The sequence below is a fragment of the Peromyscus eremicus genome, chromosome 1, assembly GCF_949786415.1.
Source record: "Peromyscus eremicus chromosome 1, PerEre_H2_v1, whole genome shotgun sequence".
Classification (NCBI taxonomy): Eukaryota; Metazoa; Chordata; class Mammalia; order Rodentia; family Cricetidae; genus Peromyscus; species Peromyscus eremicus.
Window position 1 is genome coordinate 113,735,673 of NC_081416.1, and position 24,879 is coordinate 113,760,551.

General features: G+C 40.3%; 1 protein-coding gene across 8 annotated transcripts in view; it reads left to right on the top strand.

Annotated features, from left to right (window-relative positions):
• Zfand6 (zinc finger AN1-type containing 6) overlaps nt 1-24,879 on the top strand; it is a 70,414-nt gene that overhangs the window by 31,046 nt on the left and 14,489 nt on the right. For 4 of the 8 annotated variants that reach the window (XM_059271927.1, XM_059271935.1, XM_059271880.1 and 1 more), the window contains exon 2: nt 5,341-5,501. The exons of 2 other annotated variants lie outside the window; for them this stretch is intronic. The gene's annotated coding sequence lies outside the window, so the exon portion shown is untranslated. Of the gene's footprint in view, nt 1-5,340; nt 5,502-18,663; nt 18,816-19,622; nt 19,730-24,879 lie in introns of all 8 variants that reach the window. 2 more of the 8 variants (XM_059271888.1, XM_059271905.1) reach the window with 2 other exon arrangements.

Consider the following 24,879-nt stretch of genomic DNA (forward strand, 5'->3'; position numbering starts at 1 on the left):
GAGCCAAATGCAGAGGTAAAAGCTCAGAGATCAGAGAGCAGTAGCCAAGAGCTAAGATCACCTTCTTACCACTCCTGCCACTGCCGTCCTTCCCCTGAGAAAGAGACCTACTTCCTGTGTGTCTGTATTTTTATTGCCTTTCTGTTCTGCCTTTTCATTGGCCCTAAACCCAACCACATGACTTCTTTGTCACTGCCTGTCTATACAGACCTCCAAGTCTCTATGGTTGGTACTTGCATTAAAGTCATGTGTCACCATGCTGGCTGTGTCCTTGAACACACAGACTCTGCCTGCCATGTGATCAGATTAAAGGTTTGTGCTACCACTGCCAGACTTCTGCTTAATAGCTATAACCTCTGATCCCCAAGCAACTTTATTTATTAACATACAAATAAAATCACATTTCAGCACAAACAAAATATCACCTTATCTACCTGTAGCATTCAAGGAAGTGATCATTAAGTTTAGATCTTAGGGTGAAAAGCTGATAGGTCTGGCAGAGATAGAGGATTTTATCTGCTTTTACTGCCTGGGGTAGGATTGGGATGGAGTGAGACAGTTTTGATATTGAGTGTTCTTTAAGAGCTGAGCTGGTAGCATGTGCCCTGGACTTCCAGATATCAGACCAGTGTATTACAGAGCCTGCTTGAAAGAAGGCATAGCAGAGCTGTAGAAGCAAGGCCCAGAAGCAGCTGAGTTACTGGTAGATGCTCTGTCCTAGATGGCCGCTTCCTGGTAAAAGCTGAATCCAGCTTAGAACAGGAAGCTGAATGCCTTCCTGTTCGTGTTAGCCCACAGACTCCAATTCTTGCCTCTCCTCCTCTGAGACAGAGCAAACTACACATTTTACCATTCTCCTTTCTATTTTGTTTGTTATGACAATCTCCTAGTACAGAGACTGCTTGCTGTTTTAGGACTCAGCAAGTTTTAAAGAAAAGGAATTAGGAGCAGTGTGCTTATAATGTCTTTGCTGAGGATTGAATCAGCAAACTGCAAAGCAGTACTCTACCACTGGGCCACACCACCCACCTACCCTCCCTCTTTACTTTCTCTCTCTCTCTCCCTCTCTCTCTCTCTCTCTCTCTAAATGTCACTTAATGATTGTGATTGGTCTCTGGTGTTTGGAAGTCAATGATTTACAGTCCATGTCTTCTCCAGGTGCAGGATGTTCTGTAGTGAATGTGTGTGTTCCTCAGCTCTTGTTGGCATCACAGAACATTGTTAGGTTGAAGGTGTGTCTTGATATTTTCAGTTGATGCTCTTAGTTGCTCATTAGCTGTTGCTTTGGTTCTGCCTTGCTACCTGGCATAACCAGAAATTAGCTGAATTTGGAGTTTTTTAGCAAGGAGACAGACATGCTTGCAGATTAAGAAAGTCAGTGCTCTGGTAGAAAGGTTTGCCTCCTCAACTGTGGTGAAGTATGGGGAAGGTTTTACTAGAACAATAGGGAAGGAAGGGAGGGAATTTCAAATCTGTGCCTCACAGCTTGTCATCATTGCATGGCATGTGTCAGTGAGCACTCATCTGTGGTGTTCTGTCAGACCCTGTTTCCTGTAAGTCATTGTGGGTGCTGACCATAAGTCAGATTAACTTAGACTGCCGCCTGAGTACACCTGTAAGGTAGGAAATCTGCTTTTGTTTTACTAGATGCTTGGGATCATTAGAATAGCAGCTTCGAGTAGTTTTTAAATACTCTGAAATTTAAGCTTATAGAAAGCTACAGCAACTGTATAAATAATCTCCTGTGTGCTTATTAGCAGGGTCTGACTTCCTTTACTATTTTGCATAAAGTATTACTGTATTATTCTAGTCAGACTTTTCTTTGGTTGCTGTTTTTGTGTATACTGATGTGGAAGCCAGGGGACAAGTTCAGGTGCCATTCCTTAGGAGATAGCTACCTTGTATTGTATTTTGAGGCAGGGTTGATTTCCCTGACTTGGGGCCAGCCCATTAGTTGAGGCTGCCTGGCCTGGCGAATCCCAGAGAGCCCCCTGTCTGACTCCACAGAACTGTGTTTCACTGTGTCCTGTTTGTTTGTTTACATGGGTTCTGGGGGGGTCCAACTCAAGCCTGTCCTTGCACAACAAGTTTTGTTTTGTTTTGCTTTGCTTTTTACCTACAATTAGTGTTTTTCCTGACTCTTGAGAATTGACTTGTGTGCATCATATGGTGTTACCTTGTATTCTTTTAGTATGTGGACATTAGCATATGTTCTTCCTAAGGACAAGGGCATCCTTAAGATAATGTAATCAATAGTGTCTAATTGTCTGCTGTCCTCTAAATTAAATTTTCACTAGTTTTCTCAATAATGTTTGCTTGGGGTGTTTTGTTTGTTTTTTCATTTTGTTTTTTGAGACCAGGTCTCACTCTGGAACCCAGACTGACTTTAAACTCATGGTAGTCTTCCTACTTCAGTCTCCTAGGTATTAGGTGTATAGGTATGGACACCATAGCCCAGTTCCAGTAATGTTTATAATGTTCATTAACTCCTTTCTTTCTTTCTTTCTTTCTTTCTTTCTTTCTTTCTTTCTTTCTTTCTTTCTTTCTTTCTTTCTTTTTTCCTTCCTTCCTTCCTTCCTTCCTTCCTTCCTTCCTTCCTTCTTCCTTCCTTCCTTCCTTCATGTATGTATGTATGTCTCTGTGAGGGTGCCTGATCCTCTGGAACTGGAGTTACAGTTATGAGTGTCATGTGGGTGCTGGGAATTGAATTGGGATCGTCTGAAGCAGCTGGTGCTCTTAACCACTGAGCCATCTCTTCAGTGCCCCCCCCCACCACCACTTTTTTTTTTCTTTTTTTTTCAGACAGAGTTTCTCTGTGTAGCAGTCCTGGCTGTCCTGGAACTCACTTTGTAGACCAGGCTAGCCTCGAACTCACAGAGATCACCTGCCTCTGCCTTCCAAGTGCTGGAATTAAAGGCATGCACCACCACCACCTGCTCGTTTATTTCAGTCCAGGAAATACAATCTGGACCACTCATTGCCATTTGCTGCCACATCTTTTTGTCATTATTCATTAGGAACTTCTCTTAATTTTTCTTTGTTTTTACAGGCATTGACGCTTTTGAAGTGGATGGCACACTTTTTTGTAGAATATCTGTCAGATTGGGCTCATTCTTGTGTTCATGACTGAGGTTAGGAAATGTAGTTGTGTCAGGAATGTCTGTCTGTGGTAGGAGCTTCTCCATGTACCACATCAGGAGGCATGTGTTCACCTGTGTCTTTGTCAGGGATAAATTTTGATTATCTGATTAGTGTGAGATCTGCTGGGGTCCTCGTCAGTTAATTTCCGTTTGTGCTAAGTCACCTGTGGGATGCACCTTGAGACTCAGTGTATAGCAGCCTTCATGTAACCTTCATCCACCACCTTTAACCTCTCTGATAATTTTGCCTGAGTCATTTGCTACAGTGGTAGTGACTCAGGTGATTAGTCTCAGGGCTTTAATTGTGTGAGCTCAAAACTGCAAGAGGAAACTTGTCCCAGCTGCTGTGTCCCTTACCTTTAAACAGTGGCTAGTGTTGGACAGGAACTTGTACAGAGTGTTGTAAGCAATTTTGCACTGTGTGAGGTGTCTGCTCCTTTCCTCTTTATTTAACAGCATTTCAGTTGTGTTCCTTTTTTCCCCCTTGGAGGCTGCTGTCTCCAGATTCCCATAATTATTTCCTCCAAAGAGATGGCTTCATGATCCCGTCATGTTCCTGATAAAGCTAATTTACTAGTGTTGTATTTGACTATATTATACTCAATTCCGGACATGGCTTTCTGTAAATACAGTGGATCACTGTGGCCTGTCATCTAATCTAGCCTGAGGCTAAAGACCACTGAGTTGAGGAGAAAGAGCCTCAGTTCCATAGTCTGTGAAGAGTATGTGACGTACAGTCTTATTGGAAGGAGGGTAGAGCATGTCTGTAAAACTCTTGTGTGGAAGGTTTTCTAGAAATTACAAACTTTGTGAAATGTTATTTCTTAGATCTTTTGTGTTTCTATAAGTAGGATATAAAGAAGTATTTGTTTTGAATAAACTCAGTCATCTTTATAGCATAGCATATGTGCAGTATTTCAGCATTTGGTAATGTAATACTTGTAAAGTTGGTGGCTTTCAAAGTTATTTCTTGTACTTTTAAAAGTCATGCTGCACAACTGTTAAGTATTTATACTATATTCATGAAATAGTAAAACTTGTCCTAAACTTTGCTATAACAATGAGAACAGTATAGCTATATTGAAGCCAGTGTGCATATAGAAGGGAAGTAGTTATCTGGATTCTCAAGAATTTTATTGAAATTTATTTTGCCTGACGTTTATTGCCAATAAGAAAGAAAAACATTGAGCCGTCTAAGCCTAAAATTTGTCCCTTTATGTAGCTCTGTCATATCAGTGAGGCCAGAATTTTAAAAATAGATTGGATAAATATACAGGCAGTAATACTGTTTAAGAGTACTCTGCATCAGTTTTTTTACATTCATTTATTTATTGTGGGGGGCATGGGTGGGAGAGGGGTACATATGTGCCCTGGCATGCATGTGGGGGTCCAAGAACAACTTGAGTCAGTTCTCTTTCCACCAGTGGGTGGGTTCTAGGAATCAAACTCGTATTCAGGCTTGGCTGCAAAGAGCCCTTACCAGCTGACTCATCTTACTAGTCTCTGCATCAAATTTTTAAATACTACAAAGATCATTTTTATCTAGGAGTATAATTTTTTTAAGTGGAATTTCTAAACTAAAATATTTCTATTTGTTTCTGCAGTACAAAATGTCATCATGGCTACCTATGTATATACATTAATGAAATACAAATAGGAGTTTATCTTAACTGTAATTACTTCCTAATTTCTAAACATTTTGGTTTTGTGTTTTGCTTTAAAAGCTCAGTTTGAGTAGAATCTGATTAGTCTGCAGCCGTGGTGGTACTGTAGATACAGAAGCCGGGGACCTGTGCTGCAGGTCCCTACAGCACATGTCAGCTAGCACTTTCTGTTGTCACAACAGGACTAGGACCTCTTTCTCTAAGAGCTGGGACAGAGCTGTCCTTGGAGAACTGAAGGCCCTCCATCCACCACTTGTAAAGTTGTGGCAGGTATTCTAAATAAATTGCTAAGCTTCAGAAAAATTGAAGAATGCCTAGTTTAACTGACTTTGGGTCAAATGACTATAAAAAGTAACTGTGGTTCACATAGCTTATGGCCCTGTGTAGAAAAATTGGTAGATTATGGTTGTTACTACCCTTTTTGTGTCACTGAAATAGTGAAAGCATTCCTTTAACTTTTGGGTGATTAAAATGTGATAAATTTACATGGTAAGTTTTAACTGTCTCAACTCTGTTTCATGTTAAATGTGTTACAGGAATGAATCTGAAGTCTGCTGCAGTAAAACACTGAAGGCTTTAAAATGTTTTCTTGCATAAAACTCAAACTTTAAGTAGCTGCTTATGAGGATAGGAAAGGCAGGAAGCTAATGTCTATCTCAAGACACAGGACAGCTGTTTGCTCATCAACCTCAACTGTGTGAGTAGAGACTTAAGCCTATAACCTTATGTAAGTGGACATAGAACTTAATTTTTAAAAAATCTAAAGTACATGAGGATACACCTAATTCAGCATGATAAGACTTTAAAGCCTTATTTTTCTGGTGGGTAGGATTTGAGGGGTGGAGTGGGTAGTAGATGTTAAGTCATAAGATATTGTTTGCAGTAGCACAGTGCTGGTGACCACACATCTTTAAGATTATCCTAAGAGTTAGAATCTGCATGACTAATTTTCTTGTAAAGAAAAAGATTATTTTTTAGATTGCTGTTTATTTTAGAGTTAATCTCAGCCAACCATAAAATTTCTTTTAGGAATTTGTGAAATTGGTATGGAAAATTGTCCCTGATAATTTAATAATTTAGAGAGAGCACTACCTGAAATTAAAGGAATGCTTAATTCTTAAATGCAGTTTGAAATGTTGTAATGTACTCTATTATTACACTACTTGGACAAGATAAATTCATAGTGACAAGGAAAGAGATTTTTCTTTCTTTTCCTAAAGTTATCACCTCAAGAATCCTCTTAGGAAGTCACCTTTTTTTCTCTGCTTCAATTTGTTGTTGTTGATGGATTTTCAGAATGAGGCTCTAATTTGGACTCCCTTCTCTTTAGAAGAATGTGTGGTGTGTATGGATGACTTGTTGGAAGTATGAGGGATGGAGCAGGGTGGTTAGCCTGTGGGTGACGACACAGAGGCTGTTTGCTTGGTGTGTTTGCATTTAAGATGAGTTACTTTATCTTGAATATCACAAGTGGACTATACTTTAAAGCAGGGATCAAGAAGACACAGCAAGCAGTGAAGCATACACATTGAATACAAATACTCCTTTGAAGGTGAAGACTTCTGTTTGCCCACTCTATGGTCAGGTGATACTCAGATGGGATGTCTGAGAAGCTCAGAGGTGTGATATTGTGATCCTTTAAGAATGACAAGCCTCTCTTTACTGGTGCTCTGGGTTATTGAACAGGCAGTTTTACTCTTTAGCCAGTTGTTTGGCACTTCACTTGTAAAGCCAAGTTCAATTTGGTGCTGCTCTTTAAAGACACACAAACACACACACACACACACACACACACACACGGGAATCAGAACACACTTTCCTCTCAGAGTCAAAAATAAAATTCAAAGTGAAAGAAGCCTTTGGGACCAACTTATGGAACTTTTGGTCAGATTAGGCAGAAAGGAGACTGTAGGAAAGGGAAGCCTGATACCTAGAAGGCTTGTGGTAGTCAAGTATCTGGGTAAGTGGGTGGCAGGTTCTCTCCAGCTTCTCTCACTTTGAAGTGAGTCTCTGCTCTGTAGTACTCTTGTCAAGGGTGTGCAGGGCAGTGCTAAGGAGCCTCACAGTCTACTTCAACAGAAGTTCTGTGTGGAGGATGTGCCTGTTCTTCTCTCTCTGTCTGCCCTACCCTACTCTGCGCTTTACCTTACCGGGAAGGTGTGTAGGCTTGTTGATCCAGGTCCCTCTTACCTAGATTTATACATTAATTTTGGCTTCTTTTGCTTCTGCATTTATTATTCAGCATGATTAAGATGGAGTTCTGGCTACATGAGAGCCAGCAGCTGTGGTTAAGTGCCAACACTATAGAGTCAGGCTATCCTGGTTTCACATCCTAGGTATTACTAATAATAGCCAGGTGGTAGTGAAGAATCATTTAACCCTTCCGTGCCTTTGTAAAACGCAGCGATAACTTCTATCTGACACAATGGTAAGGTTCAGTGATGCACAGCACTTGCGAAGGATTATCATTGATACTATTAAGCCTCTGTTTCTTCTTTAAGAGGAATAATACTAGAAAATATAAATCCTCAAAATAATAGTTGAGTTTTCTTAGTTTTTGTCGTGCTGGGGATTGAACCTGGGGTCTCATTCATGCTAGGCAAGTATTATCACAGCTACATTCTCAGCCCCCAAATAATAGACTTTAAAGTTGCATTTATGTGTGTGTGTGTTTGCATTATGCATGTGCACACTCACCCCTTCCACCATGTGGGTCCTGGAGATCTAATCAGGTTGGCTGCAAGCTCCTTTATCCACTGAGCCATCTCTCATCAACCCAAGCTTAAAAATTCAGAAATCATGAACATATTCAGCTAAAGTACCGTAGGAAACATCCCAAGCACGGTGGGGTGATGACCTTCACGCACCTGTCCTCTCATTCTTAACCTACTGCCAGTATCCACCCATTTCACACTCTTTTTGTTGTTGTTTTTGTTTTTTGAGACAGGGTAGCACTGGCTGTCCTGAACTCTCTTTGTAGGCCTGGCTGGCCTCACACTCACAGAGATCCACCTGCCTCTGCTTCCCAAGTGCTGGACTTAAAAGCATTCGCCACCACTGCCCGGGTCCTCTGCAAGTGCTTTCAACTTCTGAGCCATCTCTCCAGCCATGAAATAATTGTTTTTAGGTGTGAAATTGGTAGGTGAGCAAGCAGTCGTACAGGTACTGAGGTTTGTCAGTGACTACATTTTGGATTAAAGTTCACCATCTGACCTCTTCATGCTATGCAAATGAAGGGGCTAGCCACATCCAGATGCTGGTATAGTATTTCCTAATCCAAAACACCTTGCAAGTTCAGAAAGGAGCAGGTCAGATAATATTTTTTAAGAGAGTTTGTTTGTGATGATCCCACTGAAGGCTCAGAGTATTTGATTTCCACACTGAGAATGACACTTACTGTGTATTGGTAAATACTGTAGGTATTGGGGGAAGATACCAAGAGTAGAAATGTGGTCCTTCATTCTCAAGGAAATCATTGTTTACTGTCTGTTAATCAGGACTAGAACACATGGGAACAGGAATTTGTTTACTATGAAAAAGACCACAAAAAAGAGAAGAATATCAACTAGACTTAGAGTTGTATGTGTTACTCCTTTCTGTGTCTGATGTCCTGTCTCCTATGCCTGCATTTTAGGTAGGTCCACAGGTCTAACTAGCTTGCCTGAAGGCATTTTCCCTGTTAACAGAAGTTTGGCAATAGCTAAGCACTGTGGGTGATAGAGACTGTCAGACAAGAACATTAGTAAGAACACAATGAATAGCACATTTAACTTATTGTTACATGATTAAGAAAGGGATATGTGATGTTGTTGTTGTGTCCCACAGTATTTGGTTGGTGATATAGTTTTGATTTTTGGTATCCCCCAAAACTCCCCCACACAACACACACACACAAAGGATATGAACCTTGGACCTTTTTTTAGGCAAGAGTTATATGTCTCTGGCCATTTTTTTCCCTTCAAGGGGTGGCAGGTTTCATGAGCCCACGCTGGCCTTGAACTCCTGACCTTCCTAGCCTATTATATTAGCCTCCTAAGTGCTGGGATCATAGGCTTGAACAACCAAGCCTGGCTCCGGTTTTTAATCTAGTGGTAAAGTCTGGAAAACTTCAGGTGAATTGATGAACTGGCATATGAAAAACATGTCAATTGAGAAACAGGGTGGCTGTCTAATTGGTCTGATGGTGTTGTTATGCTCTAAGGTGTTGATGACTGTTGACTGTCCCTTAGCTTAGCCTGCTGTTGTTCTGGGTTGGCTCTTAGGGATATAGACTAGTGCTGCCAAATGCATTGTAGCCATTTGAACTCCTTTGTTCATATAAGATCTTTTATAGAAATCGGGCATTTTAAAAATACCAAAAAGGAACTGTTGGACTTGGAGCTGTCTTCTGGTGCACTCTGCCCCACTGTTCAGTATTCTTTCTCTGCCCAACCCCCCTCCTGATAGAACAAAACATATTGACCACAAAAGATTTACCTAAGTGATAATATTCACAAAAGCTATGCACATTGTTGTATTTTTAAATTTTTAGTTTGTAATTCTGGCTCCTGATAGGTGGGCTATTTTCTGAAGTTAGTTATGATACTATAGATGTGTAGTTGGGAAAATAATACCAGAAAACAAGCCTATAGAGTTCCGTGTTTTATTTAATAGGTATTGTTGATCACAGCATATTCTTTTCTACTTACAAGCAGTATGAAGTGCTCTTGTGTTATGTGGATGAAGGTTAAAGTGTATTTCTCCTGAATAATTTGTTTTTCTTTAGACTATTGTGCCTCTTAAGTACTCATTATTTTTTCATACTAACTGGTGGGAAGAATAACATCAACTGGTTTCAAATTAGCAAGTGGATCCTTTAGGCTTACTGCATTTTATTTAGTGAACAGTATATTAGTTAGTTGCTTTTCTCGTTTCTGGGGGGGACGCAGAATCCTTGCACAATTGTGATTGCTCAGCAAGTAAAGGCACTTGCTGCCAAGCCTGACAACCTAAGTTTGATCCCAAGGACCCACATGGTGCAAAGAGAAAACTGATTCCTATGAGTTGTCCTCTGACTTCCACACATGTGCTGTGGCACACATTCTTTCCTCTCCCCACCCTTCCACCCCCACCCCCGGTCTCGCGACAAATACAAATAAAGGTAATACAGTCTTACAGTTACTGTTGCTGTGATGAAACACTGTGACCACAGCAAACTCTTATAAAAGAAGGCATTTCATTGGAGGCTTGCTTACATTCAGAGGAGTAGCCCATTATCATGGCAGGAAGCATGGTAGCATTCAGGGAGACATGGTGCTGGAGAGGTAGCTGAGAGTTCTGCATCGGGATTGGCAGAGAGCAGCAGGAAGATAGATACACAGGGCCTGCCTTAAGCATTTGAAACCCTAAAGCCCACTTCCTCTTCCTCCAACAAGGCCACACCTACTCCATCAAGGTTACACTTCCTAATAGTGCCACTCCCGATGATCCTTTAAGGGCCATTTTCATTCAAACTACTACAGATACAAATTTAAATTTTTATTTCATTTTAATATTTGAAGAAAATAAATTATCAAATCTATCCATACTCCCTCCCTTCCAACTACTTCCATTATCCACAACTATTCCCTTCCAATTTCATGTGCCCCCTCACCCAGTGTTTGCTTTGTATGTGTTGTATGTCTGTGTATGAGTATGTGCATGGGCTCATAGGTCCCCACAGAGACCAGAAGAGAGCATTGACATCCCTGGAGCTGGAGTTACAGGCAGTTGTGAGCTATCTGATGTGGCTGCTGGGAACCAAACTGTAGAACAATACATGCTTTTAGTGATGAACCATCTCTCCCATGTTCCTTTTAGTTTTTATAAACCTGCTCAGTCTACTTAGTACTGCCAGTATGTTCGTGGGTATAGGGCCATCTACTGGAGCAGGGGTAGTCTCTCAGGGGCTACAGACACTGAAGGAATGAAGAAATGAAGGAATGAAGGAATGCTTTGTTTTATGTTCTATAAAAATTGATAAAAGCAACTTAAGGAGAGCTCATTTTGACTGACAGTTCAAGGGTACATTTATGATGTTGGGAGTGTGGAGCAGTTGTCACATTGTATCCACAGTCAGGAAGCAGAGAGCCTTGTGTGCTGTGCTCTGTTTGCTTTTTCCTTTTTATGCAGTCAGTCCAGGTCCCAGCTCTACCCACTTTCAGGGTGGGTCTTCCTTCCACTGAAAACACCCTCATTCATAATAGATACACTGAGAGGTCTATGTCCATGGTGATTCTACATGCAGTCAAGGTGACAGTGAAGATGAGTCATCACAGACACCATCTCTGACTGGTTTATTTTCCCTGCTGTTTTCCCTGTGATAGCCATTTTTACCTACTTGGATGTCATGCAGCATCTACCTTTATTACTCTAAATTCTCTTCAAAGCAATATGAGATATATAAGAGAAATGGTAGTATGTAGTGAGCAGTACTTGTTAAGGCTCTTTCTAATTGTTAAGTTGGGATAATTCCCTGTTGCCTAATCATCTAACTTCAAACTCCTCCTTGGCATAGATAATAAACTTTTCACAATGTTTCCTTACTCTGTTTTTAAGGTGATTTCCACCATCTGAAGCACATAACTAAGGTTACTTCACCATTCCAAACACACAGAATTCTTCCTCAGGAAGAATTCAGTCACACATTTGTTAACCATGGACACACATGAGCATATACTAGTGAAAACTGAGATAGCAGTGGGATCACCAGGCAGTATAACCTGTGGAACCACTAGTCATTTATTGAAATGCCATTATATGGAGTGTGACTGTGCTTGTTTTTATCCTTCTGCAATGATAAATGCTCAGTATACGCAATTATAAAGTCTGTGCTAGCAAAATAATTGATACACCATTTTATGAACCATTCCCTGACACTTCTGACTAAGGAAGTGGCATCATCTCAGATAGAAGTGAGGCATTTTCAACTAATTCCTAACAAGTGATCTATTATGTGGCAAGCAGGCCTTTTATGCAGTGTCTTTGCTGAACCTTGGGATTTGGACAAATGAATCTTAGATTAATAACTGCACCCATCCCTCTCATTATGTACTCAGATGTTGACTTAAAAGTCACTCAATTCTGATGCGAGTTTTGTACTACTTTATGTTGTGATGTGCTTTTCATATTCATCATCTGATGGGCTCTTCCTGAGAATCCCATGAGGTAGAAAAGTCAGGTATCACACTTACCTCCATGTGAGGGGCCTGGGTTCAGCAGCAGAAAGTGTCATAATCAAAGCTGGCATTAAAATTAAGCTAGTCTGTTCTTTTCACTGTGTTGCCCTGCATATAAAGTTGGCCCTGCATATATAATTGTTCTGCAGTAAATGGTCGTCAGGCCTCTTGTCAGGATATTTGTTAGCCCTTACTTCAACTGCATCTTCACTGAAAGAAAAATCAGCCTCTGGAATGCCATGCACTTTGTCATTTGCTTGCTTGTTTTGTGGTGCTAGGGAGCAAATCCAAAGTCTGTGCATGTTAGCAAGACCTCTACCACTCATCTCAGCCACCGTGATCTTCTTTATGGTCTTTAAAAACAAAACAAAAACCTCTCTGAAGTTAGATTGTATTTCTAAATTTTTTGGGTACTTGTTAGCACTTTGTGGGTTTTGTTGATGTTTTGATTTTGAAGGTAGATGTTGTGTCTCTTTAGATACATGAAAATCAGACACTGATATCTGTGCCCTTGTTGATTGATCCCATGCTAACTAGTGATCTACCACAGAGTCACACTCATATTTTTTTTCTTTTTTTTTTTTTTTTTTTTTTTTTTTGGTTTTTCGAGACAGGGTTTCTCTGTGTAGCTTTGTGCCTTTCCTGGATCTTGCTCTGTAGACCAGGCTGGCCTCGAACTCACAAAGATCTGCCTGCCTCTGCCTCCCGAGTGCTGGGATTAAAGACGTGCACCACCACCGCCCAGCCACACTCTCATATTTCTACATTGATCCTTGCAAGCAGAAGCTGTGGCATAAAACTTCTATTATAATAACCAGAAGAACAGTAGGCAGCACAGGTCAGCATATCATCCTTAAATAAAGCTGTAACAAAAGAAAAACTGATTTGCTGTCAAGAAGTCTTGCTGTGTCTTTTCTAATAACATTTTTAACCAAACAAGTTTTTGAAAGCATTCATATATTCATCAGGCTTTACTTGAGTACTTGCTAGATACACTGAGTCTGGGACAGGAATTGGCAGACCCTGGCCCACTAACCAAATACTTTTCAGTCACCTTTTATTGTAAACACACTCATTCATTAACATTTGAGTGTGGCTTCTTTTCATTACCAAGGTAGAACTGGAAAGTTGCAATAGAGACTGTATGGCCTACAAAGCCCCATATTTATTATTAGTGCTTAGAGGAAAAGTTTGCCAACATCAGTCTAGTGTACTTGCAAATACAGCTCTAGGGGGAAAGTGCTTTGTGTACTGAATTTGATTTTTCCCTTTTCTGTCATATTCTTTCCCTCTGTCCTCACAGATAGGTTATTTGTCCATCATTTATCTGTCAGTTGATCCTGAAAGGCACTGCTGCTGATTATAAATAGGCATCTGTAGCTATAACAGTCTGCCACTGGGTTTGTAGTGCCTGTTTCCCCAGCAGATGTGTTCTCTGAAAAGGGAGCCATGAAACTTAACTCTGTCCAAAGGTGACTTCTGTCAGTGTCATATGGACAGGAAACTATCATGAGTAAGGGTTTATTCCAGGGTGCCAGTACTCCAGAACTCCTATAAAAGAGGATCAAAGAGAAATAAACTAAAGCAGAATCTGCACCAAGATTTAATAAAGTCAATAATTTTATTGTTTCATTAGGAACTGCTGTTTGGGGATGGAGTGTAGACGAATTTCTAAACAGTCTTATTAAATAAGAAACACAGAGCCAAATACAGAGGTAACAGCCAAAGAGATCAGAGCAATAGCTCTGACTAGCTTTAGCTTACCATCAGCAGTAGCTTCCCCAGAGAGAGCTTCTTCCTATCTGACTTGTGTTTTTATTGCCTTTCTGTTCTGCCTTCTCATTGGCCCTAAGCCCAGCCACATGACTTCCTTGTCACTGCCTGTCTATTCAGACCTCCAGGTCTCTATGGTTGGTACTGGGATTGAAGGCTCTGTCCATGCTTGGCTGTGTCCTTGATCACACAGAGACTACCTGCCATGTGATCAGATTAAGGGCATGGGCTACCACCACCTGACTTCTGTTCCTGGCTCTCTCTGACCTCTGATCTCCAGGCAAACTTTATTAACGTACAAATAAAATCACATTTCAGCACAACTAAAATATCACCACAACAGAGATAGTTGAATGGTTAAGAGCACTTGCTGCTCTTGCAAAAGACTCAGATTCAGTTTCTAGCACCCACATGGTGGTTAATCTAGTCACATGGTGAAGAGACACCATGACCAAGGCAACTCTTATAAAAGAAAGCATTTAAGTAGGATCTTGCTTACAGTTTCTGAGGTTTAGTGCATTATCATCATGGTGGTGAGCACGGAGGCATAGAGGCACCCATGGTGCTAGAGCAGTAGCTGATCCAAGGGCCAAGGAAGAGAGACAGAGACAAACAGACTTGGCCTGGCATGGGCTTTTTAAGCCCCAAAGCCCATCCCCAATGACACACTTCTTCCAACAAGGCCACACCTCTTAATCCTTCTAATCCTTTCAAATAGTACCACTCCCTGGTGACTAAGCATTCAAATATGAGCCTATGGGGCCATTCTCACTCAGACCACCACAGTGGCTCACAGCTGTCTTGAACTCTAGTTACAGGAGATCCAACACCTCTTCTGCTCACTACTAGCACCAAGCATGCAAAGTGGTATACAGACATACTTGAAGTATGTCTTATATACATGTATACCCTTATATACATAAAATAAATGTCTTTAGAAAAAGAACAGCACACTTTTTTCCTTTTATTTTTGAGACTGTAACATAAAACATAATTACATCATTTCTCCTTTCCCTTTCCTTCCTCTAAACCCTCCCATATTACTCCCCACCTTGCTTTTTCAAATTTATGGCTTTTTCATTATGTGCCCATGCACACGTGACACACATACACGTTCATTCCTAAATAAAGCCTGCTTGATGTAAATGATATTACTTGTATGTATGGTTTCAGAGCTGGCGTATGGTATCCAATAACCAGTTGGTGTGCTTTTTCTTGGGGAAGACTATTTGTTCTGCGCTCACCATTTCTTAGTTGCCTGTAGTTCTTTGTGTAAGGTTGAGGCATTGTGGGCTATCCTCCATCCACTTTGGCATGTCCATTGGTGTCATCCTTATTCAACTCATGTCTGGGCAGTCATGTTGGTGAGACTTCATGGTATAGCTTTTGATATTATTTGACAAACTCCCTGATCTTCTAATTCAGTGGTTCTCAACCTTCCTAATGCTGCAACCCTTTAATACAGTTCCTCATGTTGTGGTGACCCTCCCAGCCATAAAATTATCTCGTTGCTGTTTCATAACTATAATTCTGCTGCTGTTAAGAATTGTAATGTAAATATCTGATATGCGACCCCCCAATCCAAGGTTGAGAACTGGTGCTCTAGAGTCTTTCTGCTCAGACTTCTGCAATGTTCCTTGAGCTTTGGGTGTAGAAATGCATTGTAGATGTACCCACTGGGACTCCATGACTCTGCATGTTGATTGATTATGGTTTTCTGTAATGGTTTCCATCTGAGCAACATGCCAAACAGCTAGCCATCTCTCTAGACACTATAAAATCTACTTTTAAGAACAGATAAAGATCTTCCCAGGGGTTTGGGGTATATCGAAGTTGGTAGTAATTGCCCAGTATGTATGAAGCCCAGGGTTCCGTCTCCAGCAACAGTTCTGGAGTAGTAGCACATGCCTGAAATCCTAGCACTTGGGAGGTAGAGGTAGCAAGATTAAAATTTAGCTAAATAGCTACATGGGCCTACCTGGGCTATATGAGAGCCTTAAAAACACAAAATGAATCATTTTTTTTTAAAGAACTGCTGTTTTGTTCATATTAAGAGTATGGGGATAAGGTGTTTTATAACTTCTGACACAGGTCAGTGTCACCACTAAGGTGTAAGCTGTTTTATCCTCTCTTTTTCACTGCCAATGTAGATGCCAACAAATTGAAAAAGACAAGTTCTTTGTTGTTTTATTTTTTGAGACAAGGTCTCACTGTGTAGCCTGGCTGTCCTGGAATTTGCTGTCTGATCTTCTTGTCTTGGTCTTCTCAGTACTGTTACTTTGTCTGTGTGCTACCACACTTGGTGTTTTTTTGAAATGGAGTTTTCTCTATATTGTGTAGGCTGCCTTTGAATTTGAGTGAAAGTGATCTCATTGCTTCAGTTTTCCAGTACCTAGAAGTACAGGTACATGATACCACATAGGGATATAAATTGATATAGATGTTATTATCATTTCGACCTCCTTAAACTCAGAAAAGGTCTCAGGGATTCCAGGTAGGCTTTGCATACTTGGTTTAGAAGGTAGACTGTAGCCAGTAGCCAGGCTGATTAGGACAAATCCTAAGGTATCTATGTCTATGATAAAAGTCAGTTACATAAAAAGCATTGTACAAGATTCTGAGAGGTTTAGAGAAAGGTGTTACTGAACTGAACTGAAGAACTTAAGCAAGACAGTTATTCACAAAGGCTATAAACTAAGTTGGAGATTTGCTAAAGGTGTGGGAGATGAAGGAGGTGAAGATATTTCCTTAAAGGAATGTGGAAGGAGATGAAGCCACTCCTTGCTCTCTGGGTGCTTGGAAGTGGTAGCTGGATGGCTTAGAAGCTTTAAGGTCAAATAGGAGGACATGAGAATGCTTATAGGTATGGATCTTGTGTATTACAGATCATATTTTATATTTGAGGTTAGGGGTGTGTGTGCGTGTGTGTTTTGTTTTGAGAAGCAGATGAAAGTCCATACATGAAGCAGCCACTGGGGAGCTCTGAATGGATTTCCCCGCCTTTTGGATAAGTGGGGATATTGAGTGACTTTATGTATGTACTGACTTATTTTTGAAGAAAAGTAGTACAAAATCAAGATCAGTTTTGAGAGCATGTTAGCTGGAGGTCTCAGCTGCTTATCACATGGGTCTTTCTTTATGATGTGGCAACCAGCTTCCCCAAAGTAACAAGCATAGGGACAAACTGATAGTGCCTTGCAGTAAGGAAAGAATGATCGTTTTAGTAGTGACTTTGAGTTAATTATGTTTGACTGAAACATGAATCTTAATCCTGCCTTATTCTACGTTTTAAAAAAGTTAAGTTCATATAAGTCACTGATGAAAGATAGCAAAATTTAGAAAAAAAGTATGAAATATCTTCATGATCTTGGAATAGGCAGTGGCTTATTAAATAGCACCTAACTATACAAGGGCAATGTTAACATAACTTACATCCCTATGATGAGATATCTGATAGGAAAAACTTTCAGGAAGAAAAATTTATTTTGGCTCATAGTTCCAGATAACTCAGTCCATCGTGGTAGAGAAGTCCATGGTATTAGAGGAGGATGTTAGAGGTCCCTTATTTCACGATGGACCAAGAAGCAAACAGTGCAAGCTCAGAACCAGGGGCTTTGTATCACTTTCAAAGACCTGTCCCCAGGGATCCATTTCTCCCACTAAGTCCCACTTAAAAAGGTTCCACAGCATCCCAAAGCAGTGCCACCAGCCAGGGAGCACACATTCAAAGCATCAGCTTGTAGAATCAAACCCCATTAAAAATGGAAAAGACAGGGCACATAGTAGGCAAAATAAGCCCCCCCCCAAAAAAAAAGACAAACAAACAAAAACCCAAAACCATACGGCAGAAAATAGGCAGTGAAGACAGAAGAGGATGCCCAGTAAGCAGTCAGAGCAAGTGGATGACCTCTGCTGTGCTAGTGCCAGTGATGGTGAAGCAATAAGACACGGAGGCACAAGAGTGTTTAAATAGAAAGGAGGTAGTAAAGAGCAAAGAAAAATCATTCTCTTGATTTTAGAGTCAAGAAATCAGAAACAAAGGTGTTGCTGAAAATCTCAAAGCTTGCTGTGCTTCTCTCTTTTAAGGCTTACCTGATTAATCCAGGATGAGCTCTCCTCAGAGTCTTACTCTATTTGAGAAAATACCTAGGGTTTTGGGATTAGGGTATGGACATCTTTGGAGCCCATCATCCAGCCCAGTTTAGAAGACAGTACTGAGAGTGGGAGAGCCAAGGAATAGCCTGAGGCTTATACTGTTAGTGAAGTGTAAAACATTTGTAACTGCTTTGAGAAACTGGTGGTCTCTGCTTGAAGTTGAATATCCACATACCCTATGATCCAACTTTTCCACTCATCGTTATGTACTCAGCCAAAGTATGGATGCATGTTAACCAAAAGTTACATAAAAAATATTCCCAACAACTGTATTTGTAGAAGTCCTAGATGAGAAAGTTCCAAAATCCCCATCAACGTGAGATAATCCTTTATACCATGGAACCTACTGTGTAGGGATGAGAATAAACAAACAATTACATGAAGAGCATAGCTAAGTCACACAATATTAGGTGCTATATAATTCCTTTACAAAAGTTTAAGAGCCAGAAAAGGTACTAAGTATAGCATGTACTGAGGCATGTACACACATATACACTGGCCACGTCCCACCTCACCCCATGGTTGGCCTTGAACTTTCAGAGGCATGTGTCACCTTGTCTAGCTCTGTGGCCCCTTTTGACGAGATTTATCATCCAGGCCCTTGGGGTTTACACTAGAACACTTCTTATGTTGATGTAGTTAGCATGTAGGAATGATGTGCTGTATGTTTTCTAGGAAAAAATCCTCAGATTTTACCATATGTTAGGAAGACTCAACGGCCTTTTTGTCTTTCAGTGCAAGCAACAGCAGGAAAGAAAACTCGACATAGGGATCTGGGGACTGCTATGCAGAGAGTTATCAAGCCTACAGTACAGTAGGAAATTTAACTTAAGTCCCTGTTCTTTCATCAGAGTGAGCAGCTTTCTTCCCAAGAGTTTTCTGTCAAGGTGTGTTCTCTGTTTGTGACCTGCTGGTTATCTCTTCAGACAAATATTCTCTCTCTCTCTCTCTCTCTCTCTCTCTCGCGCGCGCGTGTGTGTAAAAATCTCCAATCACATGGAATTGAAGATCCTGATGCTCAGAACTCAGAATTACTACATGTCACACTGAGCATTAATTGATCTTTGGATCACTTACTAAAAATTATAATAGGGAATACCTTAGATTCTACTTTGCTGTCTTCTGAGATTCCCTTTTTATACAGTAATATATGATAACTAGCCATCTCTGGGTGGTAAGCTTTCTAGTGACTAAAGAAAGACAGCTGGGTATGGTGGTGCACACCTTTAATCCCAGCACTCAGGATGCAGAAGGAAATGATCTCTCTGAGTTTGAGGCCAGCCTGGTCTACATAGTCAGTTCCATGCCAGCCAGAGCTACAAAGTGAGACTCTGTGACAAAAAGTCAGAGAGACAGACTTGAGGGACTTTAGGAGTTTATACTGTAATTCATAGTTGGTGTCTTTATTTAACTTGCTACATTATGTGTGCACACACATACACACCCACCTTCTTTTGAAAGGTCCCAAATTCAGGTCAGGGTCTGGCAAGATGATTCAGAAGCCTCAGATTTGGTTCCTAGCAACCATGTGGCAGCTCACAGCCTTCTGTAATCCTAATTCCAGGGGACCCAGTGCCTTCTTTTGGCCTTTGCAAGCCCCAGGCACACATGTAGTACTTACACATATATTCAGGCAAACACGTGCATGCACACAGACACACAAAATGTGTATTTTTTTTTTCTTTTACTACTAGATGAAGGGCCCAAAGAGTATATAGCCTCTGATAAGTTGACCTGCTCAGTGGAAGGCCACACATCCCAGAATATTTGGCCTTGATGGGGTTGAGGGACTGACACAAAGGTGAGTGGGGTGAACATCAGAAGATGGGGAAGGAAGGTGGATATGATCAAAACACTGTACAAAATTCTCAAAGAACTAATAAAAATATATTTTAATCTGAAAAACAAGAAGACTGATGTACCAAGTGGGCAGACACAGGCCATCCTAGAGGCCTGCCTAGCTGAGCTTCAGTTTTGAGAAAATGAGCTCACTTTGTGAGGTCTTCCTATTTTTCTTGAAAATCTGAAACTTTTATGTGACATTCCCCAATTTTTGAAGACTAACAGCTAGGTAATTTTAATATGTGCTAGCCAACCAAACATGGCTGAGTAAGATTAAGTTGGCATATTACAGCTTCTCTGAGTGACTCTATAAACTATTTCTATCTAGTTTATTTTAGATCAAGGCAGAAAGACAATGTGGGGCGGGGTGCATGCATCTTATAACTTATTTAAGCTGCTAGTCATCTGTTCTGAATAACATTTCCATATTACTTTAAACAACAATGAGATGAATCTTTTGTAAGATTCATGTGGGCATAAAAGGGATTTGAAGACTTCGTATAGATGGAAAGTGAGTGACTGGGTTGCCCTATGGTTAAGACTTAAGCATCCTAAAGAGTGCCACAAACAGCTTTCTGAGGAGTTCGAGAGAGACTGACTTCCTGAAATAGATAGGACTGTTTGGGCAGAGTGCCACAGCAGACGGCATCTACAGGGAAGGAGCAGCAAGAGCCAGCAATGAGCAGTCTGCGTGGAGCACGGGACTGGGCCTTCTGCTTTCAGGCAGAGCAGAGGTGGAGCAGTGGTTGAGCTCTAGCTGTGTGGTGGGCATTATATGCAGGATTTAATCTGTTGGATAGGCAATGTACGTATTCTTAGAGTGTCACCCCTCGGCTGTTAGTGACTTGTCCAAGTTCTTCCAAACAAGAAACTGGCAAAGTTGGGAACTGCATTGTTGCTGACTGTCTCCAAGGCTGTTCTCATTTCACACAGTATACTTTGCGTGGAAAGTAGGCTGAACTAGATACATTATGTAGAACATGAATGCTTGGTTGAGTATTTTTCAAGGGCAGTTACTATATAGTAACTCAGACTAACTAGGTGTTCAAGGAGCACTGAAGTCAGTGGAACTGGAGGCAGGGTAGTAAAACAGAAAAATTGAAAGTAGTGTGGCTATTGTGCATGTGGAACTCAGTCTCAAGGCTCCTAAAAACACCCCCACCCCTGCTCCCCAGTGTGAAGGGAAGAGAATCGCCATTGGGATGGAAAGTAAAATAGCATGAGATATTCCCAGATGAAATCACTAGAACTGGTGACTTGGCTATAGAAAATGAAACAAAGGCGTGTCCTTATAATTGCTTCTCTTGCCTTCATTCATTGCTGATGTTTGTAGGCATTTTAATGGTAATGAATTTTCTTGCATTCTCAGATTATATAATCTTGAACTTTTATACAGACTTTGTTAGGGGAAAAGACATAAAAGAAACAATTGATTTTTTTGAGTATAGTTGGTTACAGCTAGTTAAAGTTGCATATTATCTTAAGCCTGAACAATTGCATAAAGTTTAAGCTAGTCTTTAAGTGCAAATAATAAAAATTCATGAATGTTTCAAAACAGACTGCCATTCTTCTCATTTTTTTTTTTAATATAAAAAGGCTGATTTGTGTGTTTACCAGATGTGTGGTTTGGGGCCAGTTATTAAGTTTTTTGAGTATTATTTTCTTCATTGTTAAACTGGGGAGTCTCATAGCACCATCTTGGAGAGTTGTTTAGAAATAAATGGCGTAGGGATAAAACAATAGTCCCACAGTAAATTTTGTGGGAGTGATAGGTTGTATTTGACTGTGAAGAGTGAGTTCAACACTTTGAATTCAATTCATGAGCTGTTTTATTACTATACTCTGCTAGTCAGTGCTGGAGCTTATGCCTGGCATTTTCACCTCCTTGGATTTGTAGCTGTGGAGTCCCACAGTGCAGCATGAAGAATTGATCTGCCTTCTTCTCTGCCTTCTTCTTTTCCCTTACCTGTTCTGTTCCCTGATCGTTTCAGTGCCAGATTGATGCCCTGCAAGTTGTTCACCTACTGAAAAAAGCACAGTGGTGTGGGCGGGAGGAGCAGAACTGGGGTTTCCCATTTCACCCTTGCTGTGCCACACTGCCTTTGAATAAATTGTCACCTTTTGTGATTTGTGTGTGTGTGTGTGTGTGTGTGTGTGTGTGTGATCATTTTGAATCTTTACAAAAGATACTTTTTCAGTGTTTTGAAAATGAATAAATAAGATTGAATATTTTTATAGTTACCTGTGTAATCCCTTGTGTCTCTTGAATTCTGAAAAATTACTGTCAATTTCCTCCTGTGCAGGACAGTTTGGCTTAGGAAATACCTAGAGTTAGATGATATTGAATTTTAATGTTAGTTTTGAAGTTGAATGTGGTAGAAAAGCTTGATGGTCATATTTTGCTTTTATTTGTGTTTGTTTACCTGAGTGTTCATAGAAATACACCCCTCTCTGGGTCTTTGTGATTTTCAGTTATACAGAAATGCTTCTCTGTGTTGGGGGAAAAAAGCGTCTTTTATTTTTATCTTACTTTAATCTGTTGCTTGGTGTCATGGTATAGTAACATTTGAACCTGTGTTCCTACGTTGTCTTTTCCCTATTACCTATCCCAAGGAGCCTTGTTAGGTGTCCCTGATACCCCATGTAGCCTCCACTTATATAAAATTTTAAGTCCAGAGATAATGCTGTATATCTGGTTTTTTGTGCAGAAAGAGTAAGTCAGTTTTGTTCCTCTTTTCCCAAAAGAATCTGTTTTAGCCCTCTTGAAGTGTGGTGGCCTATGTTGAGAAATGTACATTTTGTAGCAGTAAATTCTCATTGTTGGTTCCAGAATCTTATGCTTTCTAAAATTAATGAGTACCATGAAAAGCTTTTCTCATGAATATTATATTTGTGCTATTTATCATATGACAAGTAAAACTTAGGGGAAATTTTAATACTAACTCATTTAAAATATTTTAATGGAAATTGCATCTGCGCCCCCCCCCCACATTTTTTTAGTGATAAGAAGCTTAATAAAACAAGATTCTCGTGGTTGCTTAGGATTTAACATATACATTGCTGCAAAGAAAATCTGGGCTCTTGTAGTTGAAAAAAGAATGTTTTAATAAGCTTTCTAGATGATAAAAGGTGGTGTTCTTTCATATTACATCAAAGTTTCTTCAGGGATGGTTGCAGCTTAGACTCTGACACCATACGAAACCTCTTGTCTTCTGCTGGCCTCTCTTTCAGTTTGAATGGATCTTTTGTTCATGAATGGTTTTGTACTGTCATACATTGGGTTTAAGGAGGTTCTTTAAAGGTTGGTTCAGTATCATTTAATCACATTTTATTAATAACATCACTAATTTCAGTAAAACACTCAAAATATTGGAGACTTGTTAGCCCTTTTCTGTCTGAATGCTTGAATGTTATCTTTGGTATGGGCTACTTTTTGTCAGTTGGTTCAAGTGACAGGTGCACTTCCTTCATTTTTAAGAAAATGTCGACCATCCATATAATCAAGTCTGAATATCCAGTTTATCAGTCATGCTTTCAAATAAAATTCTTCATTAAAAGGATAATTCAGTCACCTCACAATTCAAATAATTGCACAACCATTTTCTCTTCAGACATTTATATTTCTCTAGAATGTAGAAATGCTTCATAGGTGACCCCCCCCCCAGTTGGTCACACAAAATGTTAAAAAGATGTAGTGGCACATGCCTGTGACTTCAGAAAACCCAGTCTCAAAGAAAATAAGATATGTGTGCTTGGACAAAATTTAATGAATAAATTGCTTTTTGCATGGGTGTAGCATGATTATGTCTGCTTGTGCAGTTTGTTCCACTTCCTGTTTGACTCATTGAAAGGCTTTGGATGTTTACACACCACTGCTTTTGCACCACTAAGGATCATTGACACTATGTTTTGTTTGTTTCTTTTTTTTGTTTTGTTTTGTTTTTTAAAGACAGATAACTTGTTAATGTTGTTCTGAGGATAGTGTTGATCTCCATAGGGGCACATGGACCATACTTTTAAAACTACTAGCTTAAAACCTGGACTTTGGTATAGCTAGGTTACTGGGATGAATCCCAGCTCCATTACTTAGCTTTCTAATGATGAGTAGTCATCCTGTTAACAGAACTAGGCAGACATGGAAAAAGAGCACAGGGCTAGGGAGATGGTTCAGCGGATAAAGTGTTTGATGCACAAGCATAAGGATCAGAGTTCAGATCCCCCACAGTCAAATAAAAAGCCGAGCACTGCAACATACTTCTGTAGTTCCAGCGCTGAGAAGGTGGAGACAGAAGGATCCTTGGCACTGGGCAAACAGTCAGTCAGTCTAGCTGTATTAGTGAACTCCGGGTTCAGTGAGACAGCTGTTTCTAAGTGCAAGGTAGAAAGTGACCGAGGAAGACAGCCAGTTTTAGTTTTAACCTTTGGCCTCAGCACAGATGTGCACACAAAACGAGTGTGCACCTGCACACATACATTAACAGAAACACAAAAAGAGAATGTGATAGACTGGTGTCCCTCAGGAACATATTGCCATCAAACTTTCATTTATGTTAGCTTCTCTATATTATAATTGACTTTAATTTGACACATGAATCTAGAGGGCTGCGGCAGAGAGATGACTGATATATCACATGCTTCACACATACACTCTGACAAGGATGAGATTCTAGAAGAACTTGTCATGGAGTGAAAAAGAAGCTTGTCAGAACTTCAGATCATATTCCTAGCTAACGGTTTAAATACAAACCTTAGTCTGAGACCTTTTCTGTTGTTTGGGGTTTTTGTTCTTCTGTTTTTAGACTGGCCTGGAACTCTATGTAGTTCAGATTGGTGATTAGGAATCCTCTTGATTCAACCTTCAAGTGCTATAATTTACAGGTATGCATTGCGACACACAGCTAGGACATGTCTTTTTTATTTCATTTGTTTGTTTATTTTGAGACAGGGTCTCACTGTGTGATACTAGCTGGCCTAGAACTTGCTATATAGACCAGGCTGGACTGGATCTCACAGAGATGTACCTCCTTCTGCCTCCAAGTGATAGGATTAAAGAAGTACTCCAGCCTATGGGCTGGTACATTACTTTTAATGGTAGATACTAAGCCTACA